The following is a 22,152-nucleotide window of genomic DNA, read 5'->3' on the forward strand; positions in this document are numbered from 1 at the left end:
CCGACTGTAATTTCAATTGCATAAATACCAGAAATAAACAATTAGAGCTTGATTAATAGAACAAAATGCTTACCAGTTATTCAGGACTTTTTAAAACCTCTAGTTTGCCATCTCAGGTTGAAAAATAATGATATGTCTGGAACTGAAATAAGACAAAAAAAATTACTCAGGCTGTGTTATCATTTGATTTAAATACATAAGTATTATTGAGAGAGAAAAATCTATTCTTGAAAGTTTAATCACAAAGAAAGACAAATGCTTTTCCCTTGTGGCTTAGCCACCTTCATTTAAACCTTTTGTATTAGAACCATGGGTAGTAGCTAACTAGCTTAATAGTTGAATAGGTGCAGAAATATTTTTTTCAAGAAGGTTTGACCCTCCCCCTTTTTCACTGAGAAATGACAATATCCTTTGTTTTGCTCATGTACATTAAAAATAATAATTCATGATTTTCTAAAAACATGTAACTGTTTTTGTCTGTTTTTTTGTGCATATGATATCTACTGACCAGGGGTCAAATCATTGGATAAAGGCACATGCGATGATGAATCTCACATTACTCGTATGAAGTGTGTTATCTCCCTTGATTATCAGGTATTCCTGTAGACCAGAGTGATATTACATAACAAAGACTATATTGTGTCATGTTTACTTACAATTTAATAATATTTAAAAGTTATTTCTTGCCTTTCAATGTAGTAAACACATTCCTTTCGGATCTCTCGGAAGTAAACAAATTTATGATTGTGCCTAAAACGAATCCATGATATCTCGGCCTATAACAAAATCGGACTATAACAAACTCGGCCTATAACACAATCGGCCTCCCAAAATCGGACTAAAACAAACTCGGACTATACCAAACTCGGACTACTAGATAAGAAGAATATAAGTATAATGTTGGTTGTTGTTGTTATTTGAAATTAATTTTCAATTCTTAATTTAAAATGAATTGCTATCTACAATTAATTAAATAATTTATTTTTGAACATTTTTGAAGGGGATAAAAAAAAATACGTTAACAAGATATATATAAAAATAAAAGTACAAAAAACTTCTTTTTAATATTGATATATTGAAAATTCAGCACTGATTTGTCTTTTAAGTATCATTATTTGTAATAATGTCCCTCTCAGAATTTTGCTGTAATTAACCTAACGTTAAGTATATGGGACCAAAAGTAATGGTCACTATTTAGAACCGTTTTGTTTGTGGCTTTGGGCCTTCTAAAAGTAAGTACCTATCATAAACAAAATTCCTTCTAAATTAAAGTCACGTTCGTAGTTGTATAAAAGAACTGTCCCTAACAAGACAGTTCAGATTGTAACTAGGCACTGAATAAAAGTTAGTTCCTCTTTAGTAATTGGTTTTATAGTGCGACACACACACATAGCACATACAAAACATACATAGCACATACAGACTTCTGAGTCATATCTGAGGTAACATGCAAAAATGAATGGTGTTGTAATTTAAAGGCAAAAGCACGAGTATAAACATAGGCAGGAGTAATTAACAGCTAGTCATTTGGATTTTTTCATGTTATTTTATATTTATGTATAATAAATGTTTGCCTCGGCTTGCCTTTCTAAAAACAGTGTATCTGTTTGATGTGACCATTTGAATATAATTACCTTTCAATTGCTGAATCAATTAATAAAGAACTACAGATTAGTGAAATTGTTAAGAAGCCATTTACTGTCAATCAAATTTTTCTTTGTTTATATACTAATCATAAACACCAAGGATTAAACACAATAAAAACACGAACACACGCCAATCATTAAAATATCTTTTGTCAATAAGCATAATAAATCACAATATTATTTTAAATAGAAGTTAATTGTCCTCATTTAAACCAAGGAATTGTATATTTAAATATACAATTCCTTGTTTAAACATATCAATTCAACTCATATATCAAATATTTAATACATTTCTATATATGGTTTTTTTCAAAAATATTCATTATAATCTCATAAATTCGTATATAATTTTAATATACATTTTATAAAGTTTTCTTTTAATAAAGTAACAAATAGCAATCTACTTATCGTAGTCCGAGTTTGTGCAATATATTTCTGCATATAAATAATAGTAGGCCGAGTTTGTTATAGTCCAAGTTTGTTATAGTCCGATTTTGTTATAGGCCGTTTTTGTTTTAGTCCGAGTTATCCAGCAGCGCCTAAAACAAGTGTTCAGCCCCGTGCCAGTAATGCATTTTAAAAGCGAAAATTTTCTTGAGTTTTTGCTGATCTTTATCAATAACATTTATCTTAAACAATTTATAATATCTAGGTATAAATAAAAAACTACTTACCATCATTTTCGGTGGTGTACAAGGTGAAATCATCCATAAATCAGTCTGACAACATCTGGAATTGAGCTTCTAATTTGGGTCAAAATCTTTAATTGTTTTTACATAGGCGGTAATGGTAACGTTTTTTCCTGTAGCTCAGTCCATATCGTTAACTTGAATATGTATGATAGCTTGTTTCGAAGCTGTGACATTTTCACATATGTGGTTAAATTTTCGGGGTACGAAGTGAGATTACTTTTTCCGTAAATTAGCAAACCCCGAACATCCTGTTGTGATGCGGCTCCTTGTGGTAAAATATCCCCTTTTTAACACAATAAGTTCTTTGAAAATTTAATACTTTGAACACATTCAATAGCTCCATAGTTTTTACACATTTATTCTATGTTCCTCTACTTTCCTAATCACCACAAATAATTAAGTTCAGTCATTTGCTAAAAATAGAAACATGTCCAATATCACTACACAGAGATTTTTTCTTTACACGTGACTTTTGAGTTCCTCATTTCAAGGCGCATTAGGGATGTTGTCCCATATTGAAATCCATACTTCTGATTTTTCCAAATATTTTTATGTGATCTTCATCGGTATAATATTCTGAATAAATCTTTGTATTTTTGTCCATTTCTGAAAAAAAATAAAGTTGTTTTAGCACTATAAGGCAATGACACTTTCGACGCTATATTCATTTTTTTTTAATACAATGAGTATGTATAAGTAATTTCTTCCAGATTACCTCCACTAGTCAAATCAAGGACAAAACTTCTGATTATAACCTTTAATTACAATACACAGACCCTGATAAAGCATTCTATAAAATTTTCTTGTGCCTTAAAGTGCATTTTGACAGAGAAATTATGCAAAACCGAAGGTTTTATAAAAAAAACAACACCAAAATAATTAGTCTTACTAGTGGAAATCTTGTATTTAATACTGTTGAAACCACTCTAAACTACTGGGAAAGTCATCCGTATCATATAATTAGAGTGCAATATAGTGCAAATTTTCAAAACTTGTCCTTTCACATAATTCCATTTGAGAAAAAATGTTTTTTACATGTTTTTCCAGTGAAAACCTTTTATCAGTGAGAAATCCACATGAGGTCTTAACGGAAACATTGTGACATCACATGTATTATGGCGTCATTAAATAACGACAGATCAAAATAGCGCTAAATATAGTTTGCAGTGTTACATGAGAAACAGTTGCCGCAAGATTTAACTCGAAAAATTGAGTCCAAACGATCTGTAACTAAGCCTTTTCATTTAATACCAAGACCATAGCAACAGTTTTCATATTAGCATATTTTTAACATACCGACTGTAATTTCAATTGCATAAATACCAGAAATAAACAATTAGAGCTTGATTAATAGAACAAAATGCTTACCAGTTATTCAGGACTTTTTAAAACCTCTAGTTTGCCATCTCAGGTTGAAAAATAATGATATGTCTGGAACTGAAATAAGACAAAAAAAATTACTCAGGCTGTGTTATCATTTGATTTAAATACATAAGTATTATTGAGAGAGAAAAATCTATTCTTGAAAGTTTAATCACAAAGAAAGACAAATGCTTTTCCCTTGTGGCTTAGCCACCTTCATTTAAACCTTTTGTATTAGAACCATGGGTAGTAGCTAACTAGCTTAATAGTTGAATAGGTGCAGAAATATTTTTTTCAAGAAGGTTTGACCCTCCCCCTTTTTCACTGAGAAATGACAATATCCTTTGTTTTGCTCATGTACATTAAAAATAATAATTCATGATTTTCTAAAAACATGTAACTGTTTTTGTCTGTTTTTTTGTGCATATGATATCTACTGACCAGGGGTCAAATCATTGGATAAAGGCACATGCGATGATGAATCTCACATTACTCGTATGAAGTGTGTTATCTCCCTTGATTATCAGGTATTCCTGTAGACCAGAGTGATATTACATAACAAAGACTATATTGTGTCATGTTTACTTACAATTTAATAATATTTAAAAGTTATTTCTTGCCTTTCAATGTAGTAAACACATTCCTTTCGGATCTCTCGGAAGTAAACAAATTTATGATTGTGCCTAAAACGAATCCATGATATCTCGGCCTATAACAAAATCGGACTATAACAAACTCGGCCTATAACACAATCGGCCTCCCAAAATCGGACTAAAACAAACTCGGACTATACCAAACTCGGACTACTAGATAAGAAGAATATAAGTATAATGTTGGTTGTTGTTGTTATTTGAAATTAATTTTCAATTCTTAATTTAAAATGAATTGCTATCTACAATTAATTAAATAATTTATTTTTGAACATTTTTGAAGGGGATAAAAAAAAATACGTTAACAAGATATATATAAAAATAAAAGTACAAAAAACTTCTTTTTAATATTGATATATTGAAAATTCAGCACTGATTTGTCTTTTAAGTATCATTATTTGTAATAATGTCCCTCTCAGAATTTTGCTGTAATTAACCTAACGTTAAGTATATGGGACCAAAAGTAATGGTCACTATTTAGAACCGTTTTGTTTGTGGCTTTGGGCCTTCTAAAAGTAAGTACCTATCATAAACAAAATTCCTTCTAAATTAAAGTCACGTTCGTAGTTGTATAAAAGAACTGTCCCTAACAAGACAGTTCAGATTGTAACTAGGCACTGAATAAAAGTTAGTTCCTCTTTAGTAATTGGTTTTATAGTGCGACACACACACATAGCACATACAAAACATACATAGCACATACAGACTTCTGAGTCATATCTGAGGTAACATGCAAAAATGAATGGTGTTGTAATTTAAAGGCAAAAGCACGAGTATAAACATAGGCAGGAGTAATTAACAGCTAGTCATTTGGATTTTTTCATGTTATTTTATATTTATGTATAATAAATGTTTGCCTCGGCTTGCCTTTCTAAAAACAGTGTATCTGTTTGATGTGACCATTTGAATATAATTACCTTTCAATTGCTGAATCAATTAATAAAGAACTACAGATTAGTGAAATTGTTAAGAAGCCATTTACTGTCAATCAAATTTTTCTTTGTTTATATACTAATCATAAACACCAAGGATTAAACACAATAAAAACACGAACACACGCCAATCATTAAAATATCTTTTGTCAATAAGCATAATAAATCACAATATTATTTTAAATAGAAGTTAATTGTCCTCATTTAAACCAAGGAATTGTATATTTAAATATACAATTCCTTGTTTAAACATATCAATTCAACTCATATATCAAATATTTAATACATTTCTATATATGGTTTTTTTCAAAAATATTCATTATAATCTCATAAATTCGTATATAATTTTAATATACATTTTATAAAGTTTTCTTTTAATAAAGTAACAAATAGCAATCTACTTATCGTAGTCCGAGTTTGTGCAATATATTTCTGCATATAAATAATAGTAGGCCGAGTTTGTTATAGTCCAAGTTTGTTATAGTCCGATTTTGTTATAGGCCGTTTTTGTTTTAGTCCGAGTTATCCAGCAGCGCCTAAAACAAGTGTTCAGCCCCGTGCCAGTAATGCATTTTAAAAGCGAAAATTTTCTTGAGTTTTTGCTGATCTTTATCAATAACATTTATCTTAAACAATTTATAATATCTAGGTATAAATAAAAAACTACTTACCATCATTTTCGGTGGTGTACAAGGTGAAATCATCCATAAATCAGTCTGACAACATCTGGAATTGAGCTTCTAATTTGGGTCAAAATCTTTAATTGTTTTTACATAGGCGGTAATGGTAACGTTTTTTCCTGTAGCTCAGTCCATATCGTTAACTTGAATATGTATGATAGCTTGTTTCGAAGCTGTGACATTTTCACATATGTGGTTAAATTTTCGGGGTACGAAGTGAGATTACTTTTTCCGTAAATTAGCAAACCCCGAACATCCTGTTGTGATGCGGCTCCTTGTGGTAAAATATCCCCTTTTTAACACAATAAGTTCTTTGAAAATTTAATACTTTGAACACATTCAATAGCTCCATAGTTTTTACACATTTATTCTATGTTCCTCTACTTTCCTAATCACCACAAATAATTAAGTTCAGTCATTTGCTAAAAATAGAAACATGTCCAATATCACTACACAGAGATTTTTTCTTTACACGTGACTTTTGAGTTCCTCATTTCAAGGCGCATTAGGGATGTTGTCCCATATTGAAATCCATACTTCTGATTTTTCCAAATATTTTTATGTGATCTTCATCGGTATAATATTCTGAATAAATCTTTGTATTTTTGTCCATTTCTGAAAAAAAATAAAGTTGTTTTAGCACTATAAGGCAATGACACTTTCGACGCTATATTCATTTTTTTTTAATACAATGAGTATGTATAAGTAATTTCTTCCAGATTACCTCCACTAGTCAAATCAAGGACAAAACTTCTGATTATAACCTTTAATTACAATACACAGACCCTGATAAAGCATTCTATAAAATTTTCTTGTGCCTTAAAGTGCATTTTGACAGAGAAATTATGCAAAACCGAAGGTTTTATAAAAAAAACAACACCAAAATAATTAGTCTTACTAGTGGAAATCTTGTATTTAATACTGTTGAAACCACTCTAAACTACTGGGAAAGTCATCCGTATCATATAATTAGAGTGCAATATAGTGCAAATTTTCAAAACTTGTCCTTTCACATAATTCCATTTGAGAAAAAATGTTTTTTACATGTTTTTCCAGTGAAAACCTTTTATCAGTGAGAAATCCACATGAGGTCTTAACGGAAACATTGTGACATCACATGTATTATGGCGTCATTAAATAACGACAGATCAAAATAGCGCTAAATATAGTTTGCAGTGTTACATGAGAAACAGTTGCCGCAAGATTTAACTCGAAAAATTGAGTCCAAACGATCTGTAACTAAGCCTTTTCATTTAATACCAAGACCATAGCAACAGTTTTCATATTAGCATATTTTTAACATACCGACTGTAATTTCAATTGCATAAATACCAGAAATAAACAATTAGAGCTTGATTAATAGAACAAAATGCTTACCAGTTATTCAGGACTTTTTAAAACCTCTAGTTTGCCATCTCAGGTTGAAAAATAATGATATGTCTGGAACTGAAATAAGACAAAAAAAATTACTCAGGCTGTGTTATCATTTGATTTAAATACATAAGTATTATTGAGAGAGAAAAATCTATTCTTGAAAGTTTAATCACAAAGAAAGACAAATGCTTTTCCCTTGTGGCTTAGCCACCTTCATTTAAACCTTTTGTATTAGAACCATGGGTAGTAGCTAACTAGCTTAATAGTTGAATAGGTGCAGAAATATTTTTTTCAAGAAGGTTTGACCCTCCCCCTTTTTCACTGAGAAATGACAATATCCTTTGTTTTGCTCATGTACATTAAAAATAATAATTCATGATTTTCTAAAAACATGTAACTGTTTTTGTCTGTTTTTTTGTGCATATGATATCTACTGACCAGGGGTCAAATCATTGGATAAAGGCACATGCGATGATGAATCTCACATTACTCGTATGAAGTGTGTTATCTCCCTTGATTATCAGGTATTCCTGTAGACCAGAGTGATATTACATAACAAAGACTATATTGTGTCATGTTTACTTACAATTTAATAATATTTAAAAGTTATTTCTTGCCTTTCAATGTAGTAAACACATTCCTTTCGGATCTCTCGGAAGTAAACAAATTTATGATTGTGCCTAAAACGAATCCATGATATCTCGGCCTATAACAAAATCGGACTATAACAAACTCGGCCTATAACACAATCGGCCTCCCAAAATCGGACTAAAACAAACTCGGACTATACCAAACTCGGACTACTAGATAAGAAGAATATAAGTATAATGTTGGTTGTTGTTGTTATTTGAAATTAATTTTCAATTCTTAATTTAAAATGAATTGCTATCTACAATTAATTAAATAATTTATTTTTGAACATTTTTGAAGGGGATAAAAAAAAATACGTTAACAAGATATATATAAAAATAAAAGTACAAAAAACTTCTTTTTAATATTGATATATTGAAAATTCAGCACTGATTTGTCTTTTAAGTATCATTATTTGTAATAATGTCCCTCTCAGAATTTTGCTGTAATTAACCTAACGTTAAGTATATGGGACCAAAAGTAATGGTCACTATTTAGAACCGTTTTGTTTGTGGCTTTGGGCCTTCTAAAAGTAAGTACCTATCATAAACAAAATTCCTTCTAAATTAAAGTCACGTTCGTAGTTGTATAAAAGAACTGTCCCTAACAAGACAGTTCAGATTGTAACTAGGCACTGAATAAAAGTTAGTTCCTCTTTAGTAATTGGTTTTATAGTGCGACACACACACATAGCACATACAAAACATACATAGCACATACAGACTTCTGAGTCATATCTGAGGTAACATGCAAAAATGAATGGTGTTGTAATTTAAAGGCAAAAGCACGAGTATAAACATAGGCAGGAGTAATTAACAGCTAGTCATTTGGATTTTTTCATGTTATTTTATATTTATGTATAATAAATGTTTGCCTCGGCTTGCCTTTCTAAAAACAGTGTATCTGTTTGATGTGACCATTTGAATATAATTACCTTTCAATTGCTGAATCAATTAATAAAGAACTACAGATTAGTGAAATTGTTAAGAAGCCATTTACTGTCAATCAAATTTTTCTTTGTTTATATACTAATCATAAACACCAAGGATTAAACACAATAAAAACACGAACACACGCCAATCATTAAAATATCTTTTGTCAATAAGCATAATAAATCACAATATTATTTTAAATAGAAGTTAATTGTCCTCATTTAAACCAAGGAATTGTATATTTAAATATACAATTCCTTGTTTAAACATATCAATTCAACTCATATATCAAATATTTAATACATTTCTATATATGGTTTTTTTCAAAAATATTCATTATAATCTCATAAATTCGTATATAATTTTAATATACATTTTATAAAGTTTTCTTTTAATAAAGTAACAAATAGCAATCTACTTATCGTAGTCCGAGTTTGTGCAATATATTTCTGCATATAAATAATAGTAGGCCGAGTTTGTTATAGTCCAAGTTTGTTATAGTCCGATTTTGTTATAGGCCGTTTTTGTTTTAGTCCGAGTTATCCAGCAGCGCCTAAAACAAGTGTTCAGCCCTGTGCCAGTAATGCATTTTAAAAGCGAAAATTTTCTTGAGTTTTTGCTGATCTTTATCAATAACATTTATCTTAAACAATTTATAATATCTAGGTATAAATAAAAAACTACTTACCATCATTTTCGGTGGTGTACAAGGTGAAATCATCCATAAATCAGTCTGACAACATCTGGAATTGAGCTTCTAATTTGGGTCAAAATCTTTAATTGTTTTTACATAGGCGGTAATGGTAACGTTTTTTCCTGTAGCTCAGTCCATATCGTTAACTTGAATATGTATGATAGCTTGTTTCGAAGCTGTGACATTTTCACATATGTGGTTAAATTTTCGGGGTACGAAGTGAGATTACTTTTTCCGTAAATTAGCAAACCCCGAACATCCTGTTGTGATGCGGCTCCTTGTGGTAAAATATCCCCTTTTTAACACAATAAGTTCTTTGAAAATTTAATACTTTGAACACATTCAATAGCTCCATAGTTTTTACACATTTATTCTATGTTCCTCTACTTTCCTAATCACCACAAATAATTAAGTTCAGTCATTTGCTAAAAATAGAAACATGTCCAATATCACTACACAGAGATTTTTTCTTTACACGTGACTTTTGAGTTCCTCATTTCAAGGCGCATTAGGGATGTTGTCCCATATTGAAATCCATACTTCTGATTTTTCCAAATATTTTTATGTGATCTTCATCGGTATAATATTCTGAATAAATCTTTGTATTTTTGTCCATTTCTGAAAAAAAATAAAGTTGTTTTAGCACTATAAGGCAATGACACTTTCGACGCTATATTCATTTTTTTTTAATACAATGAGTATGTATAAGTAATTTCTTCCAGATTACCTCCACTAGTCAAATCAAGGACAAAACTTCTGATTATAACCTTTAATTACAATACACAGACCCTGATAAAGCATTCTATAAAATTTTCTTGTGCCTTAAAGTGCATTTTGACAGAGAAATTATGCAAAACCGAAGGTTTTATAAAAAAAACAACACCAAAATAATTAGTCTTACTAGTGGAAATCTTGTATTTAATACTGTTGAAACCACTCTAAACTACTGGGAAAGTCATCCGTATCATATAATTAGAGTGCAATATAGTGCAAATTTTCAAAACTTGTCCTTTCACATAATTCCATTTGAGAAAAAATGTTTTTTACATGTTTTTCCAGTGAAAACCTTTTATCAGTGAGAAATCCACATGAGGTCTTAACGGAAACATTGTGACATCACATGTATTATGGCGTCATTAAATAACGACAGATCAAAATAGCGCTAAATATAGTTTGCAGTGTTACATGAGAAACAGTTGCCGCAAGATTTAACTCGAAAAATTGAGTCCAAACGATCTGTAACTAAGCCTTTTCATTTAATACCAAGACCATAGCAACAGTTTTCATATTAGCATATTTTTAACATACCGACTGTAATTTCAATTGCATAAATACCAGAAATAAACAATTAGAGCTTGATTAATAGAACAAAATGCTTACCAGTTATTCAGGACTTTTTAAAACCTCTAGTTTGCCATCTCAGGTTGAAAAATAATGATATGTCTGGAACTGAAATAAGACAAAAAAAATTACTCAGGCTGTGTTATCATTTGATTTAAATACATAAGTATTATTGAGAGAGAAAAATCTATTCTTGAAAGTTTAATCACAAAGAAAGACAAATGCTTTTCCCTTGTGGCTTAGCCACCTTCATTTAAACCTTTTGTATTAGAACCATGGGTAGTAGCTAACTAGCTTAATAGTTGAATAGGTGCAGAAATATTTTTTTCAAGAAGGTTTGACCCTCCCCCTTTTTCACTGAGAAATGACAATATCCTTTGTTTTGCTCATGTACATTAAAAATAATAATTCATGATTTTCTAAAAACATGTAACTGTTTTTGTCTGTTTTTTTGTGCATATGATATCTACTGACCAGGGGTCAAATCATTGGATAAAGGCACATGCGATGATGAATCTCACATTACTCGTATGAAGTGTGTTATCTCCCTTGATTATCAGGTATTCCTGTAGACCAGAGTGATATTACATAACAAAGACTATATTGTGTCATGTTTACTTACAATTTAATAATATTTAAAAGTTATTTCTTGCCTTTCAATGTAGTAAACACATTCCTTTCGGATCTCTCGGAAGTAAACAAATTTATGATTGTGCCTAAAACGAATCCATGATATCTCGGCCTATAACAAAATCGGACTATAACAAACTCGGCCTATAACACAATCGGCCTCCCAAAATCGGACTAAAACAAACTCGGACTATACCAAACTCGGACTACTAGATAAGAAGAATATAAGTATAATGTTGGTTGTTGTTGTTATTTGAAATTAATTTTCAATTCTTAATTTAAAATGAATTGCTATCTACAATTAATTAAATAATTTATTTTTGAACATTTTTGAAGGGGATAAAAAAAAATACGTTAACAAGATATATATAAAAATAAAAGTACAAAAAACTTCTTTTTAATATTGATATATTGAAAATTCAGCACTGATTTGTCTTTTAAGTATCATTATTTGTAATAATGTCCCTCTCAGAATTTTGCTGTAATTAACCTAACGTTAAGTATATGGGACCAAAAGTAATGGTCACTATTTAGAACCGTTTTGTTTGTGGCTTTGGGCCTTCTAAAAGTAAGTACCTATCATAAACAAAATTCCTTCTAAATTAAAGTCACGTTCGTAGTTGTATAAAAGAACTGTCCCTAACAAGACAGTTCAGATTGTAACTAGGCACTGAATAAAAGTTAGTTCCTCTTTAGTAATTGGTTTTATAGTGCGACACACACACATAGCACATACAAAACATACATAGCACATACAGACTTCTGAGTCATATCTGAGGTAACATGCAAAAATGAATGGTGTTGTAATTTAAAGGCAAAAGCACGAGTATAAACATAGGCAGGAGTAATTAACAGCTAGTCATTTGGATTTTTTCATGTTATTTTATATTTATGTATAATAAATGTTTGCCTCGGCTTGCCTTTCTAAAAACAGTGTATCTGTTTGATGTGACCATTTGAATATAATTACCTTTCAATTGCTGAATCAATTAATAAAGAACTACAGATTAGTGAAATTGTTAAGAAGCCATTTACTGTCAATCAAATTTTTCTTTGTTTATATACTAATCATAAACACCAAGGATTAAACACAATAAAAACACGAACACACGCCAATCATTAAAATATCTTTTGTCAATAAGCATAATAAATCACAATATTATTTTAAATAGAAGTTAATTGTCCTCATTTAAACCAAGGAATTGTATATTTAAATATACAATTCCTTGTTTAAACATATCAATTCAACTCATATATCAAATATTTAATACATTTCTATATATGGTTTTTTTCAAAAATATTCATTATAATCTCATAAATTCGTATATAATTTTAATATACATTTTATAAAGTTTTCTTTTAATAAAGTAACAAATAGCAATCTACTTATCGTAGTCCGAGTTTGTGCAATATATTTCTGCATATAAATAATAGTAGGCCGAGTTTGTTATAGTCCAAGTTTGTTATAGTCCGATTTTGTTATAGGCCGTTTTTGTTTTAGTCCGAGTTATCCAGCAGCGCCTAAAACAAGTGTTCAGCCCCGTGCCAGTAATGCATTTTAAAAGCGAAAATTTTCTTGAGTTTTTGCTGATCTTTATCAATAACATTTATCTTAAACAATTTATAATATCTAGGTATAAATAAAAAACTACTTACCATCATTTTCGGTGGTGTACAAGGTGAAATCATCCATAAATCAGTCTGACAACATCTGGAATTGAGCTTCTAATTTGGGTCAAAATCTTTAATTGTTTTTACATAGGCGGTAATGGTAACGTTTTTTCCTGTAGCTCAGTCCATATCGTTAACTTGAATATGTATGATAGCTTGTTTCGAAGCTGTGACATTTTCACATATGTGGTTAAATTTTCGGGGTACGAAGTGAGATTACTTTTTCCGTAAATTAGCAAACCCCGAACATCCTGTTGTGATGCGGCTCCTTGTGGTAAAATATCCCCTTTTTAACACAATAAGTTCTTTGAAAATTTAATACTTTGAACACATTCAATAGCTCCATAGTTTTTACACATTTATTCTATGTTCCTCTACTTTCCTAATCACCACAAATAATTAAGTTCAGTCATTTGCTAAAAATAGAAACATGTCCAATATCACTACACAGAGATTTTTTCTTTACACGTGACTTTTGAGTTCCTCATTTCAAGGCGCATTAGGGATGTTGTCCCATATTGAAATCCATACTTCTGATTTTTCCAAATATTTTTATGTGATCTTCATCGGTATAATATTCTGAATAAATCTTTGTATTTTTGTCCATTTCTGAAAAAAAATAAAGTTGTTTTAGCACTATAAGGCAATGACACTTTCGACGCTATATTCATTTTTTTTTAATACAATGAGTATGTATAAGTAATTTCTTCCAGATTACCTCCACTAGTCAAATCAAGGACAAAACTTCTGATTATAACCTTTAATTACAATACACAGACCCTGATAAAGCATTCTATAAAATTTTCTTGTGCCTTAAAGTGCATTTTGACAGAGAAATTATGCAAAACCGAAGGTTTTATAAAAAAAACAACACCAAAATAATTAGTCTTACTAGTGGAAATCTTGTATTTAATACTGTTGAAACCACTCTAAACTACTGGGAAAGTCATCCGTATCATATAATTAGAGTGCAATATAGTGCAAATTTTCAAAACTTGTCCTTTCACATAATTCCATTTGAGAAAAAATGTTTTTTACATGTTTTTCCAGTGAAAACCTTTTATCAGTGAGAAATCCACATGAGGTCTTAACGGAAACATTGTGACATCACATGTATTATGGCGTCATTAAATAACGACAGATCAAAATAGCGCTAAATATAGTTTGCAGTGTTACATGAGAAACAGTTGCCGCAAGATTTAACTCGAAAAATTGAGTCCAAACGATCTGTAACTAAGCCTTTTCATTTAATACCAAGACCATAGCAACAGTTTTCATATTAGCATATTTTTAACATACCGACTGTAATTTCAATTGCATAAATACCAGAAATAAACAATTAGAGCTTGATTAATAGAACAAAATGCTTACCAGTTATTCAGGACTTTTTAAAACCTCTAGTTTGCCATCTCAGGTTGAAAAATAATGATATGTCTGGAACTGAAATAAGACAAAAAAAATTACTCAGGCTGTGTTATCATTTGATTTAAATACATAAGTATTATTGAGAGAGAAAAATCTATTCTTGAAAGTTTAATCACAAAGAAAGACAAATGCTTTTCCCTTGTGGCTTAGCCACCTTCATTTAAACCTTTTGTATTAGAACCATGGGTAGTAGCTAACTAGCTTAATAGTTGAATAGGTGCAGAAATATTTTTTTCAAGAAGGTTTGACCCTCCCCCTTTTTCACTGAGAAATGACAATATCCTTTGTTTTGCTCATGTACATTAAAAATAATAATTCATGATTTTCTAAAAACATGTAACTGTTTTTGTCTGTTTTTTTGTGCATATGATATCTACTGACCAGGGGTCAAATCATTGGATAAAGGCACATGCGATGATGAATCTCACATTACTCGTATGAAGTGTGTTATCTCCCTTGATTATCAGGTATTCCTGTAGACCAGAGTGATATTACATAACAAAGACTATATTGTGTCATGTTTACTTACAATTTAATAATATTTAAAAGTTATTTCTTGCCTTTCAATGTAGTAAACACATTCCTTTCGGATCTCTCGGAAGTAAACAAATTTATGATTGTGCCTAAAACGAATCCATGATATCTCGGCCTATAACAAAATCGGACTATAACAAACTCGGCCTATAACACAATCGGCCTCCCAAAATCGGACTAAAACAAACTCGGACTATACCAAACTCGGACTACTAGATAAGAAGAATATAAGTATAATGTTGGTTGTTGTTGTTATTTGAAATTAATTTTCAATTCTTAATTTAAAATGAATTGCTATCTACAATTAATTAAATAATTTATTTTTGAACATTTTTGAAGGGGATAAAAAAAAATACGTTAACAAGATATATATAAAAATAAAAGTACAAAAAACTTCTTTTTAATATTGATATATTGAAAATTCAGCACTGATTTGTCTTTTAAGTATCATTATTTGTAATAATGTCCCTCTCAGAATTTTGCTGTAATTAACCTAACGTTAAGTATATGGGACCAAAAGTAATGGTCACTATTTAGAACCGTTTTGTTTGTGGCTTTGGGCCTTCTAAAAGTAAGTACCTATCATAAACAAAATTCCTTCTAAATTAAAGTCACGTTCGTAGTTGTATAAAAGAACTGTCCCTAACAAGACAGTTCAGATTGTAACTAGGCACTGAATAAAAGTTAGTTCCTCTTTAGTAATTGGTTTTATAGTGCGACACACACACATAGCACATACAAAACATACATAGCACATACAGACTTCTGAGTCATATCTGAGGTAACATGCAAAAATGAATGGTGTTGTAATTTAAAGGCAAAAGCACGAGTATAAACATAGGCAGGAGTAATTAACAGCTAGTCATTTGGATTTTTTCATGTTATTTTATATTTATGTATAATAAATGTTTGCCTCGGCTTGCCTTTCTAAAAACAGTGTATCTGTTTGATGTGACCATTTGAATATAATTACCTTTCAATTGCTGAATCAATTAATAAAGAACTACAGATTAGTGAAATTGTTAAGAAGCCATTTACTGTCAATCAAATTTTTCTTTGTTTATATACTAATCATAAACACCAAGGATTAAACACAATAAAAACACGAACACACGCCAATCATTAAAATATCTTTTGTCAATAAGCATAATAAATCACAATATTATTTTAAATAGAAGTTAATTGTCCTCATTTAAACCAAGGAATTGTATATTTAAATATACAATTCCTTGTTTAAACATATCAATTCAACTCATATATCAAATATTTAATACATTTCTATATATGGTTTTTTTCAAAAATATTCATTATAATCTCATAAATTCGTATATAATTTTAATATACATTTTATAAAGTTTTCTTTTAATAAAGTAACAAATAGCAATCTACTTATCGTAGTCCGAGTTTGTGCAATATATTTCTGCATATAAATAATAGTAGGCCGAGTTTGTTATAGTCCAAGTTTGTTATAGTCCGATTTTGTTATAGGCCGTTTTTGTTTTAGTCCGAGTTATCCAGCAGCGCCTAAAACAAGTGTTCAGCCCCGTGCCAGTAATGCATTTTAAAAGCGAAAATTTTCTTGAGTTTTTGCTGATCTTTATCAATAACATTTATCTTAAACAATTTATAATATCTAGGTATAAATAAAAAACTACTTACCATCATTTTCGGTGGTGTACAAGGTGAAATCATCCATAAATCAGTCTGACAACATCTGGAATTGAGCTTCTAATTTGGGTCAAAATCTTTAATTGTTTTTACATAGGCGGTAATGGTAACGTTTTTTCCTGTAGCTCAGTCCATATCGTTAACTTGAATATGTATGATAGCTTGTTTCGAAGCTGTGACATTTTCACATATGTGGTTAAATTTTCGGGGTACGAAGTGAGATTACTTTTTCCGTAAATTAGCAAACCCCGAACATCCTGTTGTGATGCGGCTCCTTGTGGTAAAATATCCCCTTTTTAACACAATAAGTTCTTTGAAAATTTAATACTTTGAACACATTCAATAGCTCCATAGTTTTTACACATTTATTCTATGTTCCTCTACTTTCCTAATCACCACAAATAATTAAGTTCAGTCATTTGCTAAAAATAGAAACATGTCCAATATCACTACACAGAGATTTTTTCTTTACACGTGACTTTTGAGTTCCTCATTTCAAGGCGCATTAGGGATGTTGTCCCATATTGAAATCCATACTTCTGATTTTTCCAAATATTTTTATGTGATCTTCATCGGTATAATATTCTGAATAAATCTTTGTATTTTTGTCCATTTCTGAAAAAAAATAAAGTTGTTTTAGCACTATAAGGCAATGACACTTTCGACGCTATATTCATTTTTTTTTAATACAATGAGTATGTATAAGTAATTTCTTCCAGATTACCTCCACTAGTCAAATCAAGGACAAAACTTCTGATTATAACCTTTAATTACAATACACAGACCCTGATAAAGCATTCTATAAAATTTTCTTGTGCCTTAAAGTGCATTTTGACAGAGAAATTATGCAAAACCGAAGGTTTTATAAAAAAAACAACACCAAAATAATTAGTCTTACTAGTGGAAATCTTGTATTTAATACTGTTGAAACCACTCTAAACTACTGGGAAAGTCATCCGTATCATATAATTAGAGTGCAATATAGTGCAAATTTTCAAAACTTGTCCTTTCACATAATTCCATTTGAGAAAAAATGTTTTTTACATGTTTTTCCAGTGAAAACCTTTTATCAGTGAGAAATCCACATGAGGTCTTAACGGAAACATTGTGACATCACATGTATTATGGCGTCATTAAATAACGACAGATCAAAATAGCGCTAAATATAGTTTGCAGTGTTACATGAGAAACAGTTGCCGCAAGATTTAACTCGAAAAATTGAGTCCAAACGATCTGTAACTAAGCCTTTTCATTTAATACCAAGACCATAGCAACAGTTTTCATATTAGCATATTTTTAACATACCGACTGTAATTTCAATTGCATAAATACCAGAAATAAACAATTAGAGCTTGATTAATAGAACAAAATGCTTACCAGTTATTCAGGACTTTTTAAAACCTCTAGTTTGCCATCTCAGGTTGAAAAATAATGATATGTCTGGAACTGAAATAAGACAAAAAAAATTACTCAGGCTGTGTTATCATTTGATTTAAATACATAAGTATTATTGAGAGAGAAAAATCTATTCTTGAAAGTTTAATCACAAAGAAAGACAAATGCTTTTCCCTTGTGGCTTAGCCACCTTCATTTAAACCTTTTGTATTAGAACCATGGGTAGTAGCTAACTAGCTTAATAGTTGAATAGGTGCAGAAATATTTTTTTCAAGAAGGTTTGACCCTCCCCCTTTTTCACTGAGAAATGACAATATCCTTTGTTTTGCTCATGTACATTAAAAATAATAATTCATGATTTTCTAAAAACATGTAACTGTTTTTGTCTGTTTTTTTGTGCATATGATATCTACTGACCAGGGGTCAAATCATTGGATAAAGGCACATGCGATGATGAATCTCACATTACTCGTATGAAGTGTGTTATCTCCCTTGATTATCAGGTATTCCTGTAGACCAGAGTGATATTACATAACAAAGACTATATTGTGTCATGTTTACTTACAATTTAATAATATTTAAAAGTTATTTCTTGCCTTTCAATGTAGTAAACACATTCCTTTCGGATCTCTCGGAAGTAAACAAATTTATGATTGTGCCTAAAACGAATCCATGATATCTCGGCCTATAACAAAATCGGACTATAACAAACTCGGCCTATAACACAATCGGCCTCCCAAAATCGGACTAAAACAAACTCGGACTATACCAAACTCGGACTACTAGATAAGAAGAATATAAGTATAATGTTGGTTGTTGTTGTTATTTGAAATTAATTTTCAATTCTTAATTTAAAATGAATTGCTATCTACAATTAATTAAATAATTTATTTTTGAACATTTTTGAAGGGGATAAAAAAAAATACGTTAACAAGATATATATAAAAATAAAAGTACAAAAAACTTCTTTTTAATATTGATATATTGAAAATTCAGCACTGATTTGTCTTTTAAGTATCATTATTTGTAATAATGTCCCTCTCAGAATTTTGCTGTAATTAACCTAACGTTAAGTATATGGGACCAAAAGTAATGGTCACTATTTAGAACCGTTTTGTTTGTGGCTTTGGGCCTTCTAAAAGTAAGTACCTATCATAAACAAAATTCCTTCTAAATTAAAGTCACGTTCGTAGTTGTATAAAAGAACTGTCCCTAACAAGACAGTTCAGATTGTAACTAGGCACTGAATAAAAGTTAGTTCCTCTTTAGTAATTGGTTTTATAGTGCGACACACACACATAGCACATACAAAACATACATAGCACATACAGACTTCTGAGTCATATCTGAGGTAACATGCAAAAATGAATGGTGTTGTAATTTAAAGGCAAAAGCACGAGTATAAACATAGGCAGGAGTAATTAACAGCTAGTCATTTGGATTTTTTCATGTTATTTTATATTTATGTATAATAAATGTTTGCCTCGGCTTGCCTTTCTAAAAACAGTGTATCTGTTTGATGTGACCATTTGAATATAATTACCTTTCAATTGCTGAATCAATTAATAAAGAACTACAGATTAGTGAAATTGTTAAGAAGCCATTTACTGTCAATCAAATTTTTCTTTGTTTATATACTAATCATAAACACCAAGGATTAAACACAATAAAAACACGAACACACGCCAATCATTAAAATATCTTTTGTCAATAAGCATAATAAATCACAATATTATTTTAAATAGAAGTTAATTGTCCTCATTTAAACCAAGGAATTGTATATTTAAATATACAATTCCTTGTTTAAACATATCAATTCAACTCATATATCAAATATTTAATACATTTCTATATATGGTTTTTTTCAAAAATATTCATTATAATCTCATAAATTCGTATATAATTTTAATATACATTTTATAAAGTTTTCTTTTAATAAAGTAACAAATAGCAATCTACTTATCGTAGTCCGAGTTTGTGCAATATATTTCTGCATATAAATAATAGTAGGCCGAGTTTGTTATAGTCCAAGTTTGTTATAGTCCGATTTTGTTATAGGCCGTTTTTGTTTTAGTCCGAGTTATCCAGCAGCGCCTAAAACAAGTGTTCAGCCCCGTGCCAGTAATGCATTTTAAAAGCGAAAATTTTCTTGAGTTTTTGCTGATCTTTATCAATAACATTTATCTTAAACAATTTATAATATCTAGGTATAAATAAAAAACTACTTACCATCATTTTCGGTGGTGTACAAGGTGAAATCATCCATAAATCAGTCTGACAACATCTGGAATTGAGCTTCTAATTTGGGTCAAAATCTTTAATTGTTTTTACATAGGCGGTAATGGTAACGTTTTTTCCTGTAGCTCAGTCCATATCGTTAACTTGAATATGTATGATAGCTTGTTTCGAAGCTGTGACATTTTCACATATGTGGTTAAATTTTCGGGGTACGAAGTGAGATTACTTTTTCCGTAAATTAGCAAACCCCGAACATCCTGTTGTGATGCGGCTCCTTGTGGTAAAATATCCCCTTTTTAACACAATAAGTTCTTTGAAAATTTAATACTTTGAACACATTCAATAGCTCCATAGTTTTTACACATTTATTCTATGTTCCTCTACTTTCCTAATCACCACAAATAATTAAGTTCAGTCATTTGCTAAAAATAGAAACATGTCCAATATCACTACACAGAGATTTTTTCTTTACACGTGACTTTTGAGTTCCTCATTTCAAGGCGCATTAGGGATGTTGTCCCATATTGAAATCCATACTTCTGATTTTTCCAAATATTTTTATGTGATCTTCATCGGTATAATATTCTGAATAAATCTTTGTATTTTTGTCCATTTCTGAAAAAAAATAAAGTTGTTTTAGCACTATAAGGCAATGACACTTTCGACGCTATATTCATTTTTTTTTAATACAATGAGTATGTATAAGTAATTTCTTCCAGATTACCTCCACTAGTCAAATCAAGGACAAAACTTCTGATTATAACCTTTAATTACAATACACAGACCCTGATAAAGCATTCTATAAAATTTTCTTGTGCCTTAAAGTGCATTTTGACAGAGAAATTATGCAAAACCGAAGGTTTTATAAAAAAAACAACACCAAAATAATTAGTCTTACTAGTGGAAATCTTGTATTTAATACTGTTGAAACCACTCTAAACTACTGGGAAAGTCATCCGTATCATATAATTAGAGTGCAATATAGTGCAAATTTTCAAAACTTGTCCTTTCACATAATTCCATTTGAGAAAAAATGTTTTTTACATGTTTTTCCAGTGAAAACCTTTTATCAGTGAGAAATCCACATGAGGTCTTAACGGAAACATTGTGACATCACATGTATTATGGCGTCATTAAATAACGACAGATCAAAATAGCGCTAAATATAGTTTGCAGTGTTACATGAGAAACAGTTGCCGCAAGATTTAACTCGAAAAATTGAGTCCAAACGATCTGTAACTAAGCCTTTTCATTTAATACCAAGACCATAGCAACAGTTTTCATATTAGCATATTTTTAACATACCGACTGTAATTTCAATTGCATAAATACCAGAAATAAACAATTAGAGCTTGATTAATAGAACAAAATGCTTACCAGTTATTCAGGACTTTTTAAAACCTCTAGTTTGCCATCTCAGGTTGAAAAATAATGATATGTCTGGAACTGAAATAAGACAAAAAAAATTACTCAGGCTGTGTTATCATTTGATTTAAATACATAAGTATTATTGAGAGAGAAAAATCTATTCTTGAAAGTTTAATCACAAAGAAAGACAAATGCTTTTCCCTTGTGGCTTAGCCACCTTCATTTAAACCTTTTGTATTAGAACCATGGGTAGTAGCTAACTAGCTTAATAGTTGAATAGGTGCAGAAAT

The 22,152-nt window shown here is 30.2% G+C and overlaps 1 protein-coding gene and 4 long non-coding RNA genes across 5 annotated transcripts in view; all 5 read right to left on the reverse strand.

Annotated features, from left to right (window-relative positions):
* Positions 1-22,152, reverse strand: part of LOC139521174 (von Willebrand factor D and EGF domain-containing protein-like) — an 82,962-nt gene that overhangs the window by 26,329 nt on the left and 34,481 nt on the right. The window lies entirely within an intron of this gene.
* Positions 9,905-11,649, reverse strand: LOC139521146 (uncharacterized). Its single transcript, XR_011664017.1, has 2 exons — positions 10,973-11,649; positions 9,905-10,210 (listed from the first exon to the last, which is right to left on the reverse strand). It is a non-coding gene; the product is annotated as an uncharacterized lncRNA (long non-coding RNA).
* LOC139521143 (uncharacterized) lies at positions 13,538-15,282 on the reverse strand. Its single transcript, XR_011664015.1, has 2 exons — positions 14,606-15,282; positions 13,538-13,843 (listed from the first exon to the last, which is right to left on the reverse strand). It is a non-coding gene; the product is annotated as an uncharacterized lncRNA (long non-coding RNA).
* LOC139521145 (uncharacterized) lies at positions 17,171-18,915 on the reverse strand. Its single transcript, XR_011664016.1, has 2 exons — positions 18,239-18,915; positions 17,171-17,476 (listed from the first exon to the last, which is right to left on the reverse strand). It is a non-coding gene; the product is annotated as an uncharacterized lncRNA (long non-coding RNA).
* On the reverse strand, positions 20,804-21,952 carry LOC139521147 (uncharacterized). The gene is made up of 2 exons (XR_011664018.1): positions 21,872-21,952; positions 20,804-21,109 (listed from the first exon to the last, which is right to left on the reverse strand). It is a non-coding gene; the product is annotated as an uncharacterized lncRNA (long non-coding RNA).

This window comes from Mytilus edulis, chromosome 4, assembly GCF_963676685.1.
Source record: "Mytilus edulis chromosome 4, xbMytEdul2.2, whole genome shotgun sequence".
NCBI classification, from domain to species: domain Eukaryota; kingdom Metazoa; phylum Mollusca; class Bivalvia; order Mytilida; family Mytilidae; genus Mytilus; species Mytilus edulis.